Here is a 6,025-nt window from a genome sequence, read left to right on the forward strand (position 1 = left end):
AACTCAGTTTTCTCATATAATAAGTCTTCCCTGGTTAAACTATTTTTAATGCATCACCCATTCAAAAAGAATGAGAACGCAGCTAGAATATATACAGATCCTGTATAGGTCCTGTCATACAGTAGAAATGCTGGCTGGCCTTTCAGTCACAGCACTGGGACTCTGGATGAGGCTCCTAGGGTGGCTATGCGTACGTAAGCATGCACTCAAGCGCATCTGTTAATTTGATTTAAAAATTGGAGGCAGAATAAAAAGTGAAATCTGTGCTCCTTTGACATAAAGAGAGGTCTGGAGCAGGAAGATGTATGGCTTTGGAAATGGGGCTGCAGCTGTTATCAAATTTTCCTCTCCCGTTATGTCAGCTTTTGAATGTGTTTGTACAAACTAATTGGATTCCCAGAGACCTGCATCTCACTCGTGGACATTCCTAATACCTGGGCTTACATGTGCCACACTAGCTCAGGGGGAGCCCTTCACTGCGCTTCCTAGGCTTCCTCTTGCACAAGGGGGATAGGGAGGAGAGGCTTATCTTAGTAACATAAGCTCAAGATGATGGATGACTTCTGGAAGGAGTTTTATAATTGGGCACGCTGCGAGGGATTTAGTTTTGGCTAGGCTCAAGCGTTATCACTTGGGAGCACTGGAAGTGGCTTGAGAGCTTGAAAAGGGGGGGTGATGTTGGGCTCTTGGTGAGTAGGAGGAGGTCTGAGCAGAGAGGTGTGTTGAACAGCAGGTTTCTTGCGCCATACGAATACTTCCCTGTCACAGACTCCTTACCCCGCTCTCCTACGCTCCCTTCCACCGCACCCCCTTGCACAGTGTCTTCGGCACTCAGCCTCCCCTTTGGGGAGGGGTAAGCCTTTGCTTGGGAGGCAGGTGCTCACCACAGGCTTTTGGACCTGCGCTGTGGCAAGGCATGGTGTCCTGCAGTAGTGTCCAGGTGGTGCTCTCTCAGCCATGTGCTAGAGGGCTGGAGCATCTCCAGGGGTGTGGAAGCTCTGCTGATGCACCAGCCGCTGGCAGGGGGGGGGGGAGGGAGCAGGTGCCCTGTGCTTCTTCCCTCTGGAAACTTCGAGCTGTGCCTTTTCTGCGCTCCGTGTGACAGCAGGAAGGGCTGCATGGCTGATGGAGTATAGAATCACTGAATGCTTTTGGTTGGAAAGGACCTTTAAAGCTCATCTAGTCCAACCCCCCTGCCATGGGCAGGGGCATCTTCAGGCAGATCAGGTTGCTCAGAGCCCCGTCCAGCCTGGCCTTGCACGTTTCCAGGGATGGGGCCTTCATTTGAGGTCTGAGCCCTTGGGGGAGGGGGGTGAGGAAAAGCTGCCTCAGTCTTTGCCCCTGGTATTTAGGAAGTTTTGGTTCCATTAGTACCTCAGCTAGAGGAGTCTTTTTTGAGTATTTGTGTTTTCTTTATAACCCCATAATCCCTACATTTTCCTTCCCAAATCCACTAAGCTGTCTAATGCCAGTAGGAATTTTAGTGCATACCGTGATATTGGAGAGAGAAAACGGCAGGGCTTCCTCTCATGTGAAATAATGTCTCTAAATCCAGATTTTTAAAATCACTTTAATTCCTGATATTTCTTTGTCTACTAGAAATAAAACATTCTTCTGCAATGCAGGAATAAAAGGTGTAAATTGCCGTTGTTCTGTTCAGCTGTGATTTTTTTGGGTTACACACTTTTGAATGCACTGACATTTGGGAGGGATGGGAAGGGGAATAAACACCCATTGTGTTGCTATATTCCCTCTCTACTCTCTGCCCTCACATAGCCTCAGCTGTATTTCTTGTGTCTCATCTAGAAAGGGCATAGGAAGGAAGAAGGAAAGTGGAAAAAGTCTCTGCTGGGAAAAGTCCAATATAGAAAAAATACTGTTACAAGCTCAGGTAATATTTAGCAATTTATCATCAGACATTTTGGGTTTATAAAACCTCATAATAAATTGATAAGCCAGGTATCTCTAGTATTCCACTGTGAAAAGACTCACACATAAAATGAAAAGGGGAAAAAAAAAGAAGAGGCAAAGAGTGCGAGTGCCAGCAGTGTGGTAAATCTTGCCCTTGCTAACAGAGAGGGAAAAGCGATGCAGGCTGCTCCTCTGGGATGCAAATCCTGCTGAGTCTTCAGATCATAGGGTGATTTAACTAAGTGGTGGACTTTGGCAAATCCTTGGGGAAAGTGGAAATGAGAAAGCTCTACAGCCGAGCCTCCAGATCCAAGCGTGTGCCGGTGGGTGCCGATTCACTGCTGCTGGATTTTGTCAGCACTTCATCACACAGCTATTAGACTTGCAGGCTGTCAAAGCTTTGCAGAAGATGAAATTTAGCTCCAGAGCAAACAATCAAATCTCTGTTTACGTCAGGGAAGCGACAAGCAGTTGTAGTCATACCAAGGGTAAACTTTGGCCTCTGGGTTTTTTTCTTTCTCCTCTTAAGTATCATGCTTTGATCAAATTTTTGCATGATGAATGTATTAATACTGGAGGGTTTGTTACAGATGCTGAGGAAAAAGCTTGAAAGATTGAAAACCTGCCTAAAGATATTGTTAAAATAGGTTATACTGAAGGAAAAAAAGGGAGATATAGATAGAACACTTCTCTGAGTTCATATATTTGGGAGAGAAAATAGAGTTATCTCATGGTGGACGGTGAGCAGGTGAAAACCAGCATTTCTCTAACAGCGATTAGCAAAGGGAGAATTTAAAAGGAAAACCAACTTTCCCCCAGGTCAATAAAAATGCCATCGTAAATTTTAAGGTAGAAATGAATGTGATTGCCTACAGCTAGGTTTGGTGAGATGCTAAGCCAGGCAGTGCCCTGCCCGCAGAGCCGTGCAGACGATCTCTGGCAGCTGCCGGATGCTCAGCAGGGGCCAATGTCTCTTCGCACTTTGTTGGGATATTGCTCCAGTGGAAATGCTCACTCAGTAAAACACTCCATCAAGCGGCAAAGTCTCAGCTTCAGTATTTGCTTAAAGTCAAGGATTGCTAAAACCCATCTGTTGACTTCTGAGTGTACGTCCGAAAGCCCGGCCACCAGCGCGCTGCCTGCCAAGCATTTCGCAACTCCTTCCAGTCCCCTCCTCCTCACCCGTTGTCCTCAGGTTAGGGAAGCAGGTGCCTGTTCAACCCTTAATGCAAACAAATTTCCCCTTGGTAACAGCGGCCATAAAACTCCTCCCGCACCCTTGTTGCAGGGCGGGCGGCCGCACCTCAAGTCCTCATCACAGCCTGTTTGCTCCACATAGCAACTGCGGTAAGGGCTGCCGCCGCCTCCTGCGCATCAGCCAGCCCGGGCCTGGGCAAGTCACATCGAACCCTGGGTTTGGGCTGGAAACTTGTCTTTTGAACTGAAAACCTGAATTACGTCCACTCGCAAGCTCCAGGCAGCAAAAGGTCCAGACAGTTCCCCACTCCTTGCAATTGTGCACTGAGTTGAGATGCAGTTTTCGTAACAGCCTTGCAGTCCCCCACTGCAAAGCCAGTATTGTCCATCTGACCCAAACTTCTAGGATTTATTTACCGTAATTTAAAATAACCGCATCTCTGCTGGGGCCATCAGTCTCTGGGCTCCTACATGGGAAGCAGAGGTAGCTAGTGCTTGTGCCCGGTGTCTCCACCCCGGGGTGCCTCTGACCCACACTCACGTCGCTTTCTGCTTCCCTCCAAAGCCATCTTACCTGGACAACCTTCCTCCCTGCACACCATCTGGATCTCGTCGGCAGCTCTCCCTCAGCAAAGCAGCCAGCTCTTCCCTAGGTGACACTGTGCAGCCACCCGGGCACAACTCTGGTAGTGGTGGCGGGACCTGGCCAAGGACCTGGCTCCCTGGAGTCCTGCACCCTTGCAAGGGACATGCCCAAAAGCACAGCAGTGGCGGACCGCCTTCCCCAGATCTTGGGCACACTTTGGAGACACAGTAATTCTTAAAATAATCTTAGAAAGCAGCAAAAACATGGCAGACCTGAAGAACGGCTGTGTGAGGTCAGAAGCGGAGTGAGGAGCTTGCTTCAACACATGGCTGGCAAGGAGAGAGCTCATCAGAGCTCAGTGTCTTTTTCCTAGGCGAGGAGATGTATGCTGCAGCCCCTGTCATGGAATCACAGAATGGTTTGTGTTGGAAGGGACCTTAAAGACAATCTAGTTCCAAGCCCCCTGCCATGGGCAGGGACACCTTCCACTAGACCAGGTTGCTCAAAGCCTCATCCAGCCTGGCCTTGAACACTTCCAGGGATGAGGCATCCACAGCTTCTCTGGGCAACCTGTTCCGGTGCTTCAACACCCTCTCTGTGAAGAATTTCTTCCTGATATCTAATCTAAACCTCCCTGCTTTCCATTTAAACCCGTTACCCCTTATCCTGTTCACTACAGGCACTTGCAAAAGGCCCTTGTAAAAAGTCCCCCCCAGCTTCCTTGTAGGCCCCTTCAGGTACTGGAAGGTGCTATAAGGTCTCCCCGGAGCCTTCTCTTCTCCAGGCTGAACAAGCCCAACTCTCTCAGCCTGTCCCCACAGCAGAGGTGCTCCAGCCCTCTGAGCATCTTTGTGGCCTCCTCTGGGCTCATTCCAACTGTTCCATACCCTTCTTATGTTGGGGGCCCCACAGCTGGACGCAGCACTGCAGGTAGGGTCTCATGAGAGCAGAGTAGAGGAGAAGAATCCCCTCCCTCGACCTGCGGGCCACAGAGTCACGTACTACTGTCCCCAAATGTTTGGCACACCCAGTGGAAACACTCCTCATGAGCTCAGATGTCATGCATCCATCACAAATCCTCTCTGACATTATGGTGGAGATAATATTTTTAAAAATCTTTTCTATTCTTTAGAAAATCTGCTGCTAAGGTTTGAGATGGGACAACACTGCATTTCTGGATCATCAGTAATACCTTATCTGCCTGGATTTTGCCAGAGGGAATGTGTTTGTACTTGCCTGCATGTTTCAAACTAGCATTTCCATTTATCCCCCACTGGTGTTGCTTCAGAACTGGCGGAGTACGGCATATAAACATTCAGATTAAAAAAATACCTCTCACCTGAGTGCAGCTGGATGCAGCGCAGCTGTGCCAGTGGGCCACAGCTGGGGATCCCCCCTAAATTATGGCATCTATAATTTACATAGAGACTGTAGGATCCCACCTCTGGATGCAGATAGCTTATAGGCACTATGGGGCACGCATATAGCAACTGAGGCTTTAAAGGTATCGATTTCACTCCTGCCATTGCTATTGCAACATGACAGCATGAATCCAAGACACCATGAGCTTGTTTAATAATTGACTAGATGTGCCACAGCCCACAATACATATTTATCTGTTACTTCCCATTGGGCATTCACTTAAAAAATACAGGTGTCATCCAAGTCTGGTTTTTTCTAGGGCTGGTCCCTTCCTAATTCTCCCTACATAATGCAGATGCCCTTGACAAAAAGTTGTTCTCCATCGTCTTTGTGTTTCACTTAGATTTTGGTTTCCCAGTGGGTGGTGGCAGGGGGTGCTTTACACCCAGCGTGCGGGTCCGGCTGGCGAGGGAACCCCGGAGCTGCGGGGCAGCAGAGGTGCCTTTGCTGGGGCTGTTGAACAGCCTCTCGTCACGGCCGGGCTCAAGCGCTTGCTGACGGTTCAGGTGACTCGTCGTGTTTTAGACTTGAGTAACAAATATTTCATTTACATTGCGCTGACTCTTTGAATTTATAAGCCTTGTTACTTCAGACTGCTGGTACTTCAGGGAATCAAAATAGCCATGGTGTACTCACCTTCCCGTCCAAGTTGTGGCCTGACCATCTGTCACCATTACAGCCCAAGGAATTATTCTGCTGCGTTTAACTCACCATCCAGACAGCGGCATCCATGACTTTCTTCTGCCTTGACCATGAAATTATGGTTTTCCAGATGAGGAAAAGAGAGCACAGACAGAGTACTGCTCTGAAAATGCATTTTAAATTATAGATGTTCTGTCCTCAGGCTTGGGACATGTACAGTTTTGGAAATATTTTTAAATTCAGGAACCTTAATGAGCCAAGTGATAT

This window comes from Eurypyga helias, unplaced genomic scaffold, assembly GCF_000690775.1.
Source record: "Eurypyga helias isolate BGI_N326 unplaced genomic scaffold, ASM69077v1 scaffold9204, whole genome shotgun sequence".
Lineage (NCBI taxonomy): Eukaryota > Metazoa > Chordata > Aves > Eurypygiformes > Eurypygidae > Eurypyga > Eurypyga helias.